This window comes from Dipteris shenzhenensis, chromosome 23, assembly GCF_047967505.1.
Source record: "Dipteris shenzhenensis isolate YYH24624 ecotype China chromosome 23, Dip_SZ_1.0, whole genome shotgun sequence".
Lineage (NCBI taxonomy): Eukaryota > Viridiplantae > Streptophyta > Polypodiopsida > Gleicheniales > Dipteridaceae > Dipteris > Dipteris shenzhenensis.
The window spans coordinates 8,371,882-8,391,577 of record NC_141618.1 but is presented as its reverse complement, the minus strand read 5'-3'; the positions used below and the strand labels follow the sequence as shown (position 1 = coordinate 8,391,577).

General features: G+C 41.1%; 1 pseudogene; it reads left to right on the top strand.

The window, feature by feature from the left end:
* The first annotated feature begins 5,567 nt into the window (after positions 1 to 5,567).
* Positions 5,568 to 7,162, top strand: LOC147886948 (U-box domain-containing protein 26 pseudogene; annotated as a pseudogene).
* Positions 7,163 to 19,696: the final 12,534 nt, after the last annotated feature.

The following is a 19,696-nucleotide window of genomic DNA, read 5'->3' as shown; positions in this document are numbered from 1 at the left end:
CAAAGGCATAAGATTCATCCTTGTACATGCAAGGGAGACAACCATTTGGGGGGGGTATATCCCATTTTTGTAAACCTCAACCCTTGGGAACCTTTGTTAGCATGAGATCCTAGCCATAGATTTATCCTTGACGACCATGAGATGGCATGAGAAACTATGTGACTAGATGTATCCTTGACATAGCAAGAGGCAAACCCTTGAGGGGGTGTATGTTGGGATATGTGTGATCAAGGGCTTGCTAGGAGCATGTGTGCATCCACTAGCAGTCATATGGTTGTGTGTGTGTGTGTAGAAGAGGCACACTTAGTGCCATAGGCAATGACACAAGTGATGATGTAATGCAAAGGTCCCCACATGGGGTGGTGCCTATGATTGTGGAGTTCCTATGATTTAGGAATTACCTCCTTTGATGTAGGAGAGGTGTCATTGATTTAGGCCACTCTCTCTCCATTTCTATAAAAGAGGGACTTCCCTCTCAAATCAATAGAACACCCATTGCTACATCTTTTGTGTTCTCACTCCTCTTGCCACAATGCATCTATTCTCCCCCACGTTCCAACAAAGACAACCATCCACACAATAGCCATGAACTTATTTTAGTCTACGTGATCATAAGGTCAATCAACATGAACAGGAGCATTACTCCAAAAGTCACGCATGAGCAACTCAGCACATGGATATCTTTAAAGAAAAAATACCAACCAAGCCCACTATTGTAACCAAAATTTTTTGGCTTCTTATATTTGATTATGGGTTCAACATGTTTGGGCACAAAGGAAGAAAGTGTTTTAATTGTGGTGCAACATAATCATGAAATCAAATAGTCAAACAAGCAGCAACCAATTCAGTGCTATATAGCACATAGACTAACTGATTTGTTGCTATATAATTATTTTGGTGCCATATAGATGATCTATTGACAGACAGTAACTGATTTAGTGCTATATAGCACAGATAATAGCTGGTGTAGTGCTATGTAGCTACTTTATTGATAGAGACTAACTAAGTTAGTGCTACATAGCTGATGTGGTGCTATATAGCACATACAATAACTTTTATCCATGTGAAAGAGAATTCATCAAAAAATTCAAAATGGATGGCAAAGCAAATGTGAGAACAATGTTTATACAAAGTGCTCTAGAAGAATCCAATACAAATCACAGTGACCCTACAACAAAAGCAACTACAACTTATAGATGCCTTGAATAATAAGGAAGAGGTAGAGTATTCACTCTACCAATTGCAAGTCTCTTTTGATGAACTAAAAAATGAAATAGTGCAATTAAAAGAAAGCCTGTTGCTACAAAAAGATGAAGAAATCGATGAAATGGAAGACACAAACATTGAGTTGTAGAAAAGTGTCCAAGATTGGATTTAGGCACTCTAGCAAGATGTAAAGCATCAAAGAAGCAACTTGTGAATGACAACTAAAAAAATTTATGCCCAAGCACAAGTGTTATTGCAGCTACCAGGACTTGATGAACAATTGGTAGCACAAACCAAAGAAGCTCAAAAGTTCAAGAAAGTAGAACTTGCTTATACCTACATATATGGTAAGTACAATGAGAAATGCATCGAGCTACAAATTCAAAAGGCAATAATTTCCAAACTAGAACTATGATTATTGAATCAAGCTAATGATGATGATCAAGAGGAGTTAGCACAAGACCTACTGTTCCAATATACCATAGCATTATACCAAGATCTTCTTGCAATCCTAAAAAAGAATGATTATCTCAAGTGAAGGGCTCAAATTTAGTGGAGATATTGCACCATAAGATGTTACAAGGATTCCCTAAACTCTTTCGTCTCGTCCTTCGATTGTGGATGGAAAGCGTTGGACATCCGCAGCTTAGTACCAAAATTATTAAACAAGGCTCGCCAAAAGTTAGATGTAAACTTGGAGTCTTTGTGGGATGTGATGGTCTTTGGCAACCCTCCAATGGTATACCAATACTTGATAAACAAACGAGCTACATCTTTAGCGTTGGCCGTTTGTTTGCAGGGAATAAGCATATAATATTTACTAAAGCGACAAACAATAGTAAAACATTGAGTATTACGCGTACCTGCAGATGTTGGAAGTGGCCCCACGAAAAGAATATTTGGTCTCCTCAACTCTAACTTCCCCTATCTCACCACTCTAACCTTCTAACTTCCCCTTCTCTAACCTCCTAGCATCCCTCCTTGACTCAAGTAACATGTTTTGTACCACCCTTAAAGTCCAATTTAGCCAATACTCCTTACCATACTTCTTTGCTCATGCCTCTCACCACTTTCAACCAATCAAAGAATCTCAAACCTATCATCCACTGATGCCTAATTTTTTTAAAAGCACTTGAGAACCCATTGTTGCATGAATATCAAGAAGATCAAGCCATTTGCCTTGCTCTTCCTCCCGTTCTTGTAGTACACTCTACTCCTCACTTTTGTAATTTAGTACTTGCTTCAACCTCCTATCTAGCCCCTATAACTTCTTCCTCTTCTACAAGACCAAATATTCCTCAGACGTCCATCTAGGATGTAATAAAAAATTCCAACTATGCGCTTCATGATCTAGATAATCCAACTCGAACACCGCAATGGGAGTTAGAAAAGGATACACAGTATACAGACAAAATTATAATGCCTAGTAATCTCATAGGATAATTTTCGAGGCAATACCCATACAAGAAGTCAAGAGGAGGATGGGACCTCTCAGGGATGTCCATGCACCTTTTCCAAGTGCAAACCACTCTAGATATAAGTGACAAATTGGAGCCACAACATGCACGGTGGAGACCAAAGCTGCTTAGAGGAAAAACCTCCTTGAGTATCTACAGGCACCATCTTTCTTTTGGATGCATCCCACAATTGATAACACCCCGTCGCTATAGGTGGGTCTATAAAATACTTTCGATCATGTTATGCCACCTAACCATTTTTGGTTGGAGGTTGGCCAAAATTTAAAAACGAGAGGGAACATGGAAAATGTAATGGGAGAGAGGCTTTGGTTATTTGGCCACCAAATTCCTGAGGGTGGGCTGTCAGGGTGTTGGCTTGGAATTTGGAAACTTGACCTAGTTATATAATGTTGTGATGTGTGTTGAAATTTGGTGCCATGTGCACATGAATTAGAGGCAAAGGAATGTGATAAGGAATGTATTAAAGTAGCCACCCTAGGATGTGGACTACATGATGTGGAGATGTGGATCAAGGATATCAACAAGGAGAGATGTGGATCAAAGGATCCCACAAGTGTTGACTATTCTAAGGGCACTCTCTATATAAGAGGCCTATGATGTATTGTTGATATAGCACATTTTGGAATAGATTGAGTGTTTTATACTTCCTATCTCTCTCCCCATGGCTTTCCGTATTTGGTTTGATCCTCCATGATCTTTATGCTCTCATTAAGTGATAGATTAGGCTAGTACGATCCACACTTTGTCATGGCATCAGAGCTTAGGTCTAGTCTCCTAGATTAGTTGCAGGCTTGTCTTCGGAGCACATGTTTTTCCTAGGTTAGTTGTAGTTTTAGATTGAGAGAATTCCGTCCACCTTAAATAAGAAATTTTGTCCATTTCAGAGATAATTTGCGTGCATTTCTTTAAGAATTTCTATCCATATATTTCATGAGAGATTCATGAGTGAGCAGTTGAGAGTTCTTTCAGAGAATTTACGTCCAGTTCCATTGATTGAGAAGTATTTATTCTTCAGAGATTTCCATTCTCTCTTGAGTGTTTGTGATTTCACTTCATAGTCGCATGTGCACGTGTGTGTGTGAGAGAGAGAGAGAGAGAGCTTAATGCTCTTAGTGGAGAAAATCTGGCAGTAGTGCCTTCCTCCAAAGGTTTCATGCAAGAGCCGGCTCTCCAACGACAGCCAAAGCGTCATCAACACTTTGGCTTCATCAACACACAATGCAAGCTCCCCAAGGCTCTAAGCTCTTCACAAGCAGCCTCCAAAGGCCCTGCTCATTCAGCTGAGCCCCAAGTTCTGAGCTCCTGCAAGCTTCAACGAATGCTCCCACAAGTCGCCTGACGGTTCACCGACAACGCTTAAGCTACGGGCCAGCAAACTCCAACAGCCTCTCCATCCACGGGGTGCATCCAACGAAAGCTGTATCTGCAACAGCAACGAATTGCAGCCTCACGACCCTCAACGATCCTTCAGAGACCACGCACCAGGCTCCAACCACGAGCTCCATTGTCTGCATGCCCGCTCTACAACTCCCATAGCTCCAACATCGCTCCTATGGCTGACACTCAGCACAAAGCTTCTCCACGCTGAGTTCCCCTTTTCTAACCAAATTCCACCGGTCTCTGTCAGACCGTGGCTAGCTAAGCAGCTGTATTGGAAGGGTATGGTCTAGTGGTTTGACATCCGGGAGGCCCGGCTCCAGCAATGGTTTCCCCTACCTCACCTGGCGCGGATTTTTTGCCTCACAACTCAAGAGAACTTTTCTTGGCACTATGCTTACTCGTCTTCCGTTGGGTTGGCCTTCTAACCCGGTTATCATTCCCTCAGCAGATTTATGGTGTTGGATTACGGATAGGGGTAAGCAGGTGAACCGCATGGCTCTTAAGGATTTTCACTTTTCGGAACCCTTTCCAATTGCAGCTGAGGTTCATCTGGCTCCCAGAGATGCACTCGATATTTGGACTATGCAGTTAATCCGTGTGTGGGCTTCCAATTCCTCCTTTCGGTTTAACTTTACACTCTGGGAGTCCTGTTGACCTGCAAATTTCCCACTAAGGATAGGCCCTCCCAATGGTACCAGGATATATCTCAGGTCTGCTCCCGCTGCCACGTCAGCTTCGAAAACCACTTTCATCTTTTCTGGTCATGTTTGGTTGTTCGTCCTCTATGGCTTTCGGCGTTTTGTTGGTTGGCTACGCGTAGCTTTGATGTTGAGACACGGTGGAAGGTGGCTCTTTTGGGAGATCGAGGTCGTATGCCAGACCACCCTCTACATATATTGTCCTTGGTTCTCGCTCTGTTGTTATTCATCATGTTTGGCGGTTGCGAAATGTGGTCATCTTTCTATATGTGCCTTTGACGGTGGCATTTCAAGAGGATTTGAATGATTCTCTCCGTAGGACTTTGCAATATTTTGGGAAGAATTGTGATGTTCTGTTGGCTCAACCTTGAGCGTCTTTTACGCGCATAGCGCTTTTATTTTTGTAATTAGTTTTCATAATACAAACTTCTACTTTATGCTCGAAAAAAAAACTAGAGGATTTAATTGTAGGGAAGAATGGGACTCACCCCTCATATAGTATCCAATGCCCACCTTATTTTACAAACCATGCTGGACGGAATTCAAAAACGAGAGGGAATATGAGAAAAGTAATGGGAGAGAGGCTTTGACTGTTTGACCCGGGGATTCCCGAGAGTGGGGTGTAAGGAAGTTGGCTTGGAATTTGGAAAGTTAAAACCTACACCACTCGTATAAAATGTTGCGATGTGCTGGAAAGGGGCAGGGGCGGTGGGTATGCTTGACCGAGGACCCGGACTTTGACTGGCTCTTGCTTTGACTAGCAACCCCATTGGCTCTTTCCCCATCCACCGTCTTCTTCGCCTTCCTCATCTTCATAAGCTAGCTTCTTCTCCTTCGTCATCGATCACCCATCCCTCTTCCTCTCCTACAATTGCAAAGCTTGTCACCTACCTCACCATGCGCTCTCTGCCCCCCCCTGAGCTCCTCATTCCCATCCCCCACTACTTCCGTTGCCCCATCTCCCTTGATCTCATGCGTGACCCCGTCGCCCTCTCCACTGGCCAAACCTATGACCGCTCCAGCATCGAAACATGGCTCGCAGAAGGTAACCTCTCCTGCCCCGTCACCCGTCAGCCCCTCTCCGACCTCTCCCTCATCCCCAACCATACCCTCCGTCGTCTCATCCAGACCTGGTGCGTTGCCAATAAGTCGCAGGGCGTTCAACGGATTCCCACCCCCAAACAGCCAGTCGATTCGCAGCAGGTGTCTTCCTTGATGAGGGAGGTGTCCTCCGGCCAACAGGATAGGGCGGATGCGCTCAGGCGCTTGAGAAATGTAGCGAAAGAGTGCGACAAGAACAGGATGCTTATAACAGAGATGGGTGCGATTCCTTTGCTCATATCTGCCCTCTTCAGCGAAATACGGGGAAATGGCGAAGGTTTTAAGTGGGGCGAGGTAACGGAGGAAGCACTGGGAGCTCTTGTGCTTTTTCGCCTTCAAGAAAGGGACGTTAATGAGCTTGCACAGCCGTGGAGGCTGTCTTTTGTGGCCCATCTCCTTATCCATGGAAACATGGAGGTCCGAATGAACGCAGGATCCTTGGTAGAAGTCTTGACTTCCGCAGAGGGAGCATCCGATCAAGTGCGAGGCCTTGTGGGAGGCACGACGGGGATGTTGGAAGGTTTGGTGAACCTTTTGCGTGAATCCCACTATCCCAGGTCCTCAAAAGTGGGAATACGCGCCCTGTTTGCGACCTGCCTGTCGAGTTCAAATTGGGAAAGAGCAGTAAGGGCAGGAGCTGCATCGGCGTTGGTCGAGTGTCTGCTACGTTTAAAGAAGGGTGACACAGAGAGAGCTGTGGCGACCATAGAGCTTTTGTGCAAGACGGCAGAGGGGCGGGAAGCAGTGGGAGGGCACGCTATTGCGGTGCCTGTGTTGAAGAAGATGATTTTGAAGGTGTCGGATCAGGCGAGCGAGAGTGCAGCAGGTGCACTTCTCGCAATTTGTAGCAGCTCTGAGAAGGTGCAAGAGGAAGCAGTGCAAGAGGGCATTTTCACTCAGCTGCTGCTCCTTCTGCAGAGCGAATGCACCTACAGGGCTAAAAAGAAAGCCAGGATTCTTCTCAAGCTTCTGCGTGACAACTGGGGTGATCATCCTTGCATCGGAACACCCGGAAGGACTGGGGTCATGCCCTTCTGAATTCACATCAAGCAGCCTGCTTCGCTTCGGGCCTTATTAGGCTCTCGATTACTGTACATTGGAGAACTCAATTTTTTCAAGAAGCAAGGGATCCTAGTTCTGTCTCCTTGCTTCTTTTCTTGTGATCATATATGCCTGATGGGCATGCTATCTTCAATCTGTAAACTACATGTAAATGCATTTTATTGCAAAACGATTCACTTGCTTTTTATGTTTTGCCTCTCTCTAAACATTATGAGGTACATAGGCTATGGTTTTCATGATGGATCTTGTACTTACATTCATTATGTATCAAAGCTAATACATTATAGTCTCTTTTGTTATGGAGCCCAAAAGTGCTAATAGGAGTAATTATTTTGGCGAGCCTTGGTGGGAAGGCATATGGAAGAATGGAAAATGCGTGTCTAAGTTTTGTTATTTTTAATTTCTTGTTAGTTGATTTCTCTGCCGACCATTTTCATTCTAAGTTTTGATTGGCCACTGTTCATTGCCTCCTATTTTGCTTCGGCAACACACAAATTCTGTTTGCTTCATCATTCATTTCGGCTTGGATGTCATCCATCTTTGGTTTGGGCTTTTGAGCTTGCGTGATGGAGCATGACATCTTGCTACATGCGATGATTTCGTTTGGGCTTCTAATCTATGGCTTGTAATCTGCAGTATGCGAGATGCTTCAAGCTCATAGATGATGTTCAAGCGTACATGCGTTTGCAGGGCAGATGAAGGGGAGAATCAACGAGTCCAGACTTCATCACGTCGGAGATGATTGCACTGATCTCAAGTAGTGACTTTGGATGTGATTTCGGTGTGATGTGCTGTAGGGATTGTGGAGAAGAGATCGTTGTTCCTTGCTCTGATATCGGCGATGCATGCATCGGGCACCCAACCTCCTTTAGCACATGTTGTTGCTATCTTCAAAGTCTTCTCGGTGCATTGCTTGCTATGATCCTATCTTCTAAACCAATAATGGTTGTTTCTCATGTGTCCATGGATTCCGACTACAAGAAGGTCCTCTCATTGGTAGTATTGCACTTTGAGTTCTCGCTTCGGTGTTTCAATCCTTACGCAAATCTTTCTTCATTTCTTTCAGAACTTGAAAACACTTGTGCCCAAGATTTCGACAGCTTTGAAAGATTGATCGTTTTGCTTGGGTCGATTGGCTTCAGGTGGGCGGATTATGCATGCATATTATAGAATCTCTGAATCTGATCGTCTAGTATTTTCATAGGCATGTCTTGGACACCCATAGCAAATATGTCCCCTTGATAAGGTGCCCCAAATGGCTTTTTTGTTGTTTTTCTCTAATTGTGCATGGATGCTGTGTAGATACTATCGTGTTTGCAAGATGCATGCCTAGTGGTGTTGTGGCATGTTCTTCCAAAGGGCCTTCGAAATCATTAGCAAGGGAAGGAGGATTAACTTCACCAATTGGCAAAAGCTAGTTGAGCAAGGCATTCGTCATTTGGAGTATACTTTTGTGGTACTCTCAAAGTGTTTAGTGTTGATGTGTGACCTGTGTGCATGATTTTATTATTCGAATTCCCAGTTGAGCACGTACTGTTGCAAATATAGTGAGTGCTCATTTAATTTTATGACCTATAGGATATGGCGGCTAAGCAAGAGGCCATAGAGCAAGAGAGGGTAGATCAAGAGAGGAAAGGCAACAAATTTTCGACTCGGTGATACACACTACCATGGATGCGAAAGTTTTGTATACCCCCATTCTAAGGGAACATTTGATCAACATGGGCTCCCAATGAAACAAATGTCATGACACTATTATAAGCCCTAATGTTCTTCTTAAAAACAATTTGCTTTTAGCATCATGTCCGTATAGTAGAACTCTTAAAATCTTTAGTGGTTCTTCTAAGGGCAACAACAACACATGACCAACATTGCAACAGTGCTTTCCCACAACCTGATGTGTATGCATTCGCATCTCTTGTTTCCATAGTTGAGCATGGAAAAAGCTACATGTATTATCCATGGATCCGAGTGTATGAAGAGCAAGAGCATTGAAGACCAGTGGATAAAGAGACGGGTGCTCTACATCATCCCTTAATGAAAATATATGTAGGATAGAGAGGCTCCCCCCTGCACCCAAAACCACACCCTTGTTGTATACAACACGACTTCGTGCTCTTGAATGAGCAGCGGCCCTGGTTGCATCCATTTCGGTAGTTGTACCTCTTACTGGAGCATGTTGATGCTCATTATGTACTGTTGCTAAAGTATTAAGGTCCATTGTATTTTCAACAATGCATGCTACATTACTGCATCCATGCATATGATTCTATTATCTGCAAAGGCCGACTTCTACACCCATAGATTCCACAGTCACTTTCCTGCTTCTAGTACCTTGTGTTTTTAACCATGTTCTTTGTATAGCATAAACGTGATGAGTCGCCCACGTTGAATCCAACAATCTTCTCCTATGAGACTTACTGAGTGTAACCTCTCTTCAATTCGTCTCACCATGTTCTGTATATATGACAAATAGGACCCCCTTAGAAAGTATCCACTCAACTAACTACATAAGGATCTATTCCTCAACAAAGGAAAAATAGCTTAATCAACTTATCCATGCATCATCCCTAACCATGAGACAATTGATGGATCTCAAACAATGTGCCCCAAGAAAGAAAAGAATTTAGAAAGCAAGAAGCATGGGTAAATTTGCAAGGCCATTCTTTTTCCATCTATCTAAAACTGAGAGCTAACCATCTATGCATCACTCATAGTATCCCATAACCAAGATTGAGTGTGTCACCATTTCTTGGTAGGTGTAATGCTCCTATTTTGTCAACATATGAGCAAAATACAATACCACACACACACACACATACATAATATACATGTCAATGAGTTTTACATGAGTTTCAAACAATAGAAGTTACTTTGCTTTCATTACATTTATTGTATTTTTATGTATAAAATGTTATTATAAATGCATCGTCAAGATTCAAACCTCTATGTTAAAAGTTAAATTTTAGCAATATTAAATTTCTATTCATTGAATCATCCTATGTATTGAAACATAAATGCATTGAACCATATCAAAAGAATGAAAGAATTTTGAAATGGTAAGGAATGAACATCACCTACCTGACTAAACAAAAGTGGCAAATAGGAGGTAGTGGTGATGTAGACACCTAGGGAGCCAACAGCTAGATGGAGTGCCTGTAAAAAAAAACCATGAAAAAATAAGAACACATTGAACCACATATGAATTAGTTTAGAGCGTACCTACAATCAATCATATGCAGAAAATAAATGTTCAATGCATGACACATGTGCAATGATACATACACACTTGTATATCTACATATATTTAGAGGATGACATTACCTACCTTGTGAGAAGACTTGCAACCTCCCGTAAAAGTCTCATAAGTCAAGCCCACAGATACAACTTCACATCCTCCCAAGATAAATACAATCCCAAGATATGGGCACTGATGGACTAATTCACCACAGGGAACCCAACTCATAATGTCCATGGAACACATTCCATTTAACCCAATGCAATTTTAAGCTTAGACTGTGTGTGTGTGTGTGTGTGTGAGGCTGGTCATCCCTTTCAATAGAATCGACCATGGGGTGATTGATAACATGCATTAACACTCTTAATTACGTTCAAGGCAGGGTACGCATAAGTAATGTTTATAGGGACACAATGGACAATCTCTGGGGCAAATTGTCGTTACATAACAAAAGATTACAAATATTGTTTTCAAATTCATGCTTTACAAAAATTTAAAGTCCCAAATCATGGCTTACATAATTTATAGATGTTTTTCAATATTTTGAAGTATTCAATCATTAACAAACATAATTTTAGAATCTACTATTCCTACCTTGCAAGAAGACTTGGAGACCTCTTGCAAGAGTATCCCAAGTGAAGCTCACAAATATAACTTCACATCATCCCAAGATAAATACAATCCCATAATATTTGCATAGATGACCAATTCACCATAGGGAACCCAATTGATGTTTGTGAATCTATAAAAAATTCATGACATGTCCAAATAAAAAGTCCATAATGTCAACAAAGACACAACACATGCGTTGAAACATGCATGCTCCATGCATGCATGGAATCATATGTGCATTGAACCGTAAGCAAAAAAAGAAAAAATTTGTGTCCATCCAAAACAAAATAACAATGGCAAGGAACAATCCATAATTCAAATATTAATTAATCTAAATTTCACCCCCTTACCCTCATGAAACTCTCTCTCTCTCTCAATAGGTCTTCATGTTCTCTTATTGCCCTAGGTGGCAAATCAAAAGTATAGGACATACAAAATGACCATCAATTGAAACACAAATAGCATACAAAAACCAAAGCTAATCTATCTCAAAACTCAAAGTTGACCATCTAAAGAAACGATGTCTATATGAATTATATATTCAAATGGAAATGTATAAGCATTGCATTAAGCATTTATGTGAATGCACCATTTACTACATTACCCATGCATGCTAATGTTTGTGAATCTATCTAAAAGTCCACATCATGTCAAAATAAAATTCCATAATATCAATGATGATGCATGGAATCATATATGCATTGAGCCATATGCAAAAAATTACAAATATTTGTGTATATCTCAAACAAAACTAAAATGGCAAGGAACAATCCATAATTCAAATATTAAATTAAACTAGCTTCCATTGCCATAGATAAAGGTCAAATGAAGGTGAGAAGCTAAAATATATTATTCCCATAAATAAAAGTAAATAAAACCCTTTGCAAAATAGACACAAAAATCTTGTCTTGCTTAATAACTTAAGGCGATCCAAGTACGGGAATCCCATAGAAGGATTTTGGGTTCCTCTACAAAAAGAAACGTAGAATTATTATGAGTATCTTAATTTCTAGTTTACGACTCATCCTGGTCATCAAAGCCATTTGCCTATTTAAACCAACTTTGAACATTGACACCTCAGTGGGACAGTAGCTGAACTTGTTCTTTGAGCTTTGCCAACTTGTAGTGTACATCCATTCTCACATACAACGGCACCTTCTCCACCTCTCCCTAGAATCTATTGCATCCTCATTGATTAGTGCCCTTCATGCTACTCTCAATTCGAGAAATCCTTGCAATGAAAGTTCCAAGGAATTCTCCCATGTCCCCTACTATTACTACACCACCATCTGAATGGAACCCCATAAGGAGGCCAGATATCATGTGTTCATGGCACATGCATCCTTATTATGCTCATACATGTCTTGAATGGACTTTAAAGGATTGTACTACCTTGAATATGATAGGCTCCTACTTGCATGCTCGGTTGCATGGGTTGAAGCTCCCCCCCTTCTAAGTCGTTTCATTATAACAACAGCAAGACGTTCACAACTAGACTTAAAGTGCCTTGAAAGCAACTTGGGAGCTTGATCTGCTCCGCCCCAAGAAAGAAGAGAACTCAAAAACTAGAAACCATGGCCTAGATTGTGTAAAGCCTTTACTTTCTCCATTGCACCTCTAAGCTTTCATAAAACCACCCCTCAACTTTCTTACATAGTTATGCATGTATTATGCAAGGTTATGTAAAACTCAAAGTTAACCATCTCAAGAAATGATGTCTATATAAATGAATATATGCAAATTGCAAATGTATACCAATTTCATAAGCATTTACGCATACACATATGGTTTTGGTTGTCTTATGCAAGGTTATCTAGTTAACTTGTTTAATGTAATGGACTTCTACATGGAAACATAATAAATCTTGGGTTATGAGATACATTAGTTTGAGTAAACACATGAAATGCATGAAATTATGTAGTTTAAGTTAGCGTAATAGTGTGGGATTATTCCCTAAGAAAGTGTAATTCTAAGCTCCAATCTTTATACACTACATTATTGTGGTGCATGCTCTACTGTAATTCAATCACATGGAAGATTGGAATCCCTTAGATGGTATGCAATCAACCAACTACATAAGGATATTCACCTAGAAAATGGTTTGACTAATGCATCATGCTGAAACCCATGCATAAGGCCTTGCCTAGCCACTTAGCATGCTACCATTGGCCCAAGCAAGCCTACCCTAAGACCCAACCTATCTCTTGTATTTTGGCCCTCCAAACCTATCCAAAACGCTATGCAATCCTACATTGAGGCTCCACCTCTATCCCAAGCCTCTTCCAAGCTCCATATGTAGAGGCAAACAATTTGTACATCTTGCTATAGTGGACCGTGCACTTGTTGACATCATCACTACTATCATTGCCATGTTCTAGCTTGTTCTCCCTATGCAGATGTTCCCTCTCCATTTGCAAATAGCTAGATGGCATAGCGGTGCCAGATCAACCCTCTAGGAGATGCTCCTTCTATTTATGCAAGTCTCTGGACTTGCTACCCACATGGCAACCTATGTGCTGCCCATGTGGCAACCCCATTTCTGTGTGGTTTTGTTGTTAGCATGTTGCCCACATGGCAGTTAGAGTCCTGCCCATGTGGTAGCCATGTTAGTCCACCCCCCCTTTGCTTTCCTCATCCAGGAGCCTACAAATGGAGAGGTGACCAATCCTCTTTCAACACATCTAAGGGCAAGCATGTGTCATCGATTTTCAACCATTAGATCACCGTTTGCATCTAAGTTGTCCATTTTTTTCTGATTTTCAACCATTGGATCAAGATTGTACACCTAAGGGCTTGCATGAGGCGCTTACTCTCAACCATAGATCTCAATGTCCACCTAATGGTACATGTAGGCACATTTTCCTAGCCATTGACATAGATCTTGAAGTGGGGAGGCCACCAGGTGTACTTAATAATGGCGCAACGAGCTGGTCTCAAAGTGGAAGGTCGTCATGGACATTGGTTTTCAGCCATTGGATCAAAATGGATCAATGGCCTCAATACACCACCTTCAAGATCAAAGGAGAGTAACACATGGAGGAGCAAGAAACTCTTTGTTATTTTAACATGGAGGGGTTGAGAGTGCAAGGAAGGCTCTTTCTTTGCTCTCCACATTGCACCTCGCCTAGTGCCACTCCAACTCTTCCTGCCACATGGCAACTCTTCCTTAAGAAATAAAATAGATCAAGTTTGATTCTCATTCCAATGCCACATAACCCATGTTGCCCTCATGGCCAACGAGAGCTCCATGCATCTCTCATTAAAAGTTAAGAGTTGAGAGCTGGAATTTCTTAATGCTTGAATTGATGGAACTATCTCTAACTGGTTTATGATCTTGGATAGATATTTTTTTAATCAGTTTTTGCTTTTTGCACCAAGTGAATATGGGGACTATGATTTTATAGGGATTTGTGCTACCGAATTTGTGCTACCACCTCCCATCTCCTTGTGGTTGCTTTCTCAAGCCCTCACATTTGTTCACCACCCCTCCTTGCAAGGTTGCTCTTTTAGCTCCCCTCACCTTAGGACCACCTTGACCTCTCCTCTCCTCAAGGGTTGCCTCCCCTCACATTTTCTCCATCTCCCCCTCCTCTCTCCTTTTGCAACTTCTCTCTCACCTTGGCCCCACCTCGCCCTCCCCTCTCCTCGTAGTGCAATAGTTCCCTTAACCCCTCACCTCTACTAACCACCCCCTACTCATGGGTTTTTCTTTGATCCCCCCTACCCCTTCCTCGTTGTTGCTCCCTTAGCCCCCTCACCTTCGCTCACCACCCTTTGCTTATAGCCCTGTAGATCACAATCAAGAAATGTAGAATACCATAATACCTTCAGTGCCTCCTAAATACAACATTATTAATAAACAAATGTAGAATACCATAATACCTTCAGTGCCTCCTAAATACAACATTATTAACAAACAATGTAAGCTCATCAATGAATGCAATAGGTCAATCCTTGGTAGATCACAATTTAGCTGGCATGAGACACAAAAGGGACTTCCAAATGCAATTAAAGTGTATCAAGCCTTACTTCTTACCATTCCAACCATGTGGAAATGATAAGTATACCACATTATTATTTTAAGACCTTCGAGAGGTATAAATTTAGAGGGAAAATAGTTTTTTTTGTCCATAGCCCGGGCCAAAATAGAACACCTTTACGTTCCTAATTCCAAAGTATGTGAGCTCCTTCAACTATGAGCTATATTACAAAATGTATGCAAGATGTGTTATCTTTTCTCCAAAAGGTGGAAAAACTCATAATATAGTTTTTCTTTAATAACCAAAAACCCTTTTAAAAAATACACTAACATAGTTTTGATGCTTTCCTAAAGGACTACCCTAGAGTGGGGTAGTACTTAAAAAGAAAGGGGCAAACCATCCAAGTCTTGCCCTTAAACAATGTGAGCAATCTTTTGAGTTGGGGCATTTAAACATTGCCATTTTGTGAGCACATAGGACTCATGATTATGATCACGTGATTGTTAAGATAAGCTAGCTCACAGCTCATATCATTAAGGTGATGTATAGTAGAATTTGAGGCAAGAGGGAAGAGTCTCTACAAAGTTGCTATGGTGATTGCAACTCAAGTAAGCTAGACGATTTCTGTAGTGATGGCCACAAACTCCCAAATGATAAGGATTTGATGCTATAAACGCACTCCCTCATTCTCAGCTCTTGTTGCTTGAGGATTTTGAACAATTTAGAAGAGCTTTTTTACCTCTTTGCTCCATAAATTCACCACACATAATCCACCTTTATCGCTCTCAATCATCAATTCAGTTATGGTCTTATGCATTATGATCACAACTAGCTAAGCTATTGAGAGTAAATTGAGGTATTGGCCATAGATTTTGCAAAATAATAATAAATTAGATTGCCACCAATAAGTCTCTTGTTAGGCAGCAATGGCATCATGGATAGGTTCAACCAACCTAGAAACATGGGCTTCATAAGAGGTATGTTTGGAGCCAATTGATTCTCGCATACAACTTCTAGTGTCTCCTTGTATTCTTTTGCTACTTAGGTAGGAGCTTCCATCAAAGATAAAGAATTGCTTCATGCTTTGTGCCACCAAAGGCTTGAACATAGAATTGTCGCACACCTACAAGTATGAAATAATGTTGCATGGAACTACTGGCAGTGCTACGGATACAATCTCTATACTCTTCCACATGAAACGAAAACAAGATTAACACAAGCAAATGAAACTACGGGCAATGCAATGGATACACTTGCTACTCTTCCACATGAAACTGAAATCATATTGACATAAGCACATACAAACCAAAAGGCATTCCAAGCCCCTTTACTGTGCAAGATTGAATGCTTCTATTCTAGTTTGATACATCCAATAGATGCTCAGCACCAAATTCCAAACCAGTGCTATTCCATTCACCTCTGGAGCACAAATACAGCTTGTGAAGTCATATGAGTGGGGAGTTAAGACTATGTTTTGGTTCTAGACATGGAAGGCTTCAAGTCTCAAATAGATTCTAATGATTCTGATGAGAGGCTACATGAGAACATTTCACGGTGGGCATATGGGAAAATGTTACCAAAGCTTTGGGAGTATCTCCATAGGCGAGGGTGATAGGAGAAGCAATGAGATGTGTGCTGAGCTTGGCTCCATGGAGAGACAACTTGGAGCCATCTATATTTTCCCCTGCAGTTGGATATTGTAGTTGTATAAAAATTAAAGTAGACCCATTAGTAAAAGCCATTGCAATCTCTATGAGACAATCCATTTCCATCTTTCATGACGATCCAGTGAAAACTGACGAACAAATACATTGTGAAGCCCAACATCCACTCCTCAAAGAGTCATTTGCCTTTTCTATGGGCCCTTTCATCCATATCTACCTCCTCCAGAATCTGGGTCCTCCTCTTGGAGGGAAGAGGAGACCTGGAGGTTTAATGAAGGGCTTTGATGGCCTCACTGTGGGAACAATCAGCCTTGTCGACGAGAGAGAGCTAGTTCAAAGGGGTCCAAAGAGAGCAGGGAGAGAAGGCCAGTGATGCTAGAGAGGGAGGTGATGGTGGAGCATCTCATGAAGAAAAAAGGGGGAGGGAGAAAGAAGCAGAGATAAGGGTATTGGAGGAAGAGGAGGAGGAAAGCCAGGAATTCGAGAGGCATTGGAGGTAGGAAGTAAAGAGGCCAAGCAATCTAAGCTTGGGAATGAAGCTCAAAGGCTGGAGGCAGTGGCTGAGCAATGAACCATCAAGAATGTCTAATGATGCTCACCACCCTAGCAGGAGAAGAGCTTGATAGAGTGGTAAGGAGTTGGAAGGGAGGCTATGTATGGCTAGCGATGGAGGAAATTTGAATGTGGAAGGCAAGTTGCAAGAGAAGGGAGCATCCAGAGAAGAGAAGTATAGATGTGAAAGTCAAATCAAAATGCCATATTACATTCGAATTGGAGGTGGTGGTACAAAAGCATTCGATGTTGATCTTCCTCCTCAACTTATGGCGGCATTGTAGCCTCTACACATCACAATCTCTCCACTCCAACCCCAACCTTCCACGTGGAAGCCTCGAAGCCACTCCCTAGGAACTCCCTTTGTGTGACACATGGGCTTGCTAGGGCCTCCCTCCCTCCTTAATATATAGTAAGATAAGAAGAAGAAAATGTACATAACAGGAAAACTTTGCCTTTCAACTAGAGGTCAAGGACTACTCAACTAGCAAGGCTATTGTCCTATACTATTCATGTTTCCTACCAAACTACAACCAAGTCTCTCTCACATCCTTAATCACCTCATGGCTATTTATAACATCAGGAGAAACTTTAAATATACCACATGACCAAGCCTCTAATTAGTTGCCAAACTTCATAGATTGCATCATTAAGAGATCCTTTATTTCCTAAAATAGCAACCTTAAAAGCTCGAGGTGTTTGTTTTTTGTCCCTTTGATTTATTTATATTTGCAGCATTTCACAATTCAGAATAGGGCTCCAAAGAATAACTTTTGTGAATTCTATATTGTTGAATTATTCATTCACCCTTCATGATTCATTGCTCACAACCGCATCCGTTGTTGCATAGTTGGCACTTTCAATCTCTGCAAGATCTTCTCTATGAATGATTTCATAATATGCATGGTTCTTGATTGACAAACAACATTGCCATGCTTGAGCTTGTGTTCTTTGGTTTTCAAACTGTTTGGTTGGCAATGCCATAGCATAGTGTCACGATGGAAATTGGTCTCTTTAGAAGTTCTTGTTGCCATGAATATCATTGACAATTAGGTTTTGTATGTGTCATGGTTTGCATTTTACTATAGAGTGAGCTAGGAAATTGAGTTGCTTATTGTTGATAGAGCTATATGCTTTATCAATTTAGAGAAATCATTGATTAGGATATATCTTTGTACATATTTTTGTGCGAGTGATTGAGCATGCTTGTCACTATTTTGATAGCATTACGGCAACTTCAAGTCTCCCATTAGGTGTTCTATATAGTTTTAGAGCTTATGAGAACTTAGTACATATAGTGCCACCTATTGCACTAACTTAAGTACTATCTCACAAGTACTTCCTTTGTTTATGAAAAATGGAAAATTTTCCTTCAAGCGTGTCTTGTTTGTATGTTCTTGCTTTGTGCAAATGTTGAAGCACATAACATAAAGCTTCATGCATATTTTAATTATAGCTTCTTATGCATTCTATCACTTGTGTTCGTGTTTAATTACATTTAATCGCAACAAACATATTCTCTACAGCATTTTAGCAAGCAAGCAATCCATAATAAGGAATGAATGTGATGATGATACAAGATCATATGGGCACTCTAGTGAAAGCCCTAATGTGGAGCCTCCTTTACAAATCTACCATCATAGCACTACAACCATAATCCCTATTGGAGACAACTTTGTTCCTGGTGGAAACTCCCTTCCATGCTCCACATAGGAAACTTGTGTGAGTACATTCTTTATCGTTTTACATTTGAGGGCAAGTTGCTTGCAAAGTATATACATACAAGGTTAGGAGAGCATCCTACCTGACTTGTCTAAGGGCTAATTTCATTGATTTGACTTGTCTAAGGGCTAATTTCATTGATTGTCACAACTATCAAACAATAACATTAATAGTCTCACACACATATGTCTAAGAATTCCAAGATAAGATTTTTCTCAATTCATTCTATCAAATCAAGGGCCCATCAATTGTTCTAGAGGCAACCAACGAGTGTGGATCAGGCAACTATTCACTTCATGTGAATGCAACAATTGCAATTGTAAGAGGGGATCCATTTTATGGTGCCATCACCTTCTACCATGAGACCTCTATAGCCTCTTATGTCCCTTGGGCTTTTGTCTATGATTAGCTCAAACCGTGGCTTGATATCCACTATGATGCACATTATTTCATTTGTTGTGATCGAAGTGGACATGGATGGGGGACCCAGCAACCAAATTATTATAGCCAATGGACCCAATAATGAAGACTGAGCATTGGTAAGATCATTAAACACTTTAATAACAACTCAAACATATGTGCTACTAAGTGGAGCACTTTCCTGAAGTGTTTAAATTGTGAAGCAACTATCATGTGTGAACGAGCACTCGCAAGAACATCCAGGCTCATCTACTAATGCAAGAGTACAATGACAAGGGCATAGTGATATACACTTTGAATAATGTGTCCTTCCTCCAAGCGCAAAACACATTGGGATTCTCTGACTTCACCATACTTGTAGAAGTCCTTGAGGGAAGCAGGAGTGAGGAATTAAAGAATTCTTTTGTCAACTAATTGTTCAAGTTAGGATATGGATGGAAGGTAGGTTCTACTACTTATTGAAGTTCCTTGCTTTATAATCAAGTAAACTTATTCGGGGTGCTGTCATTTGATGGACAACACGTGAAACTGAGTCCTCATAATAACAAATAATTCCCATGAAAATCTCCATTACGTATTAGTG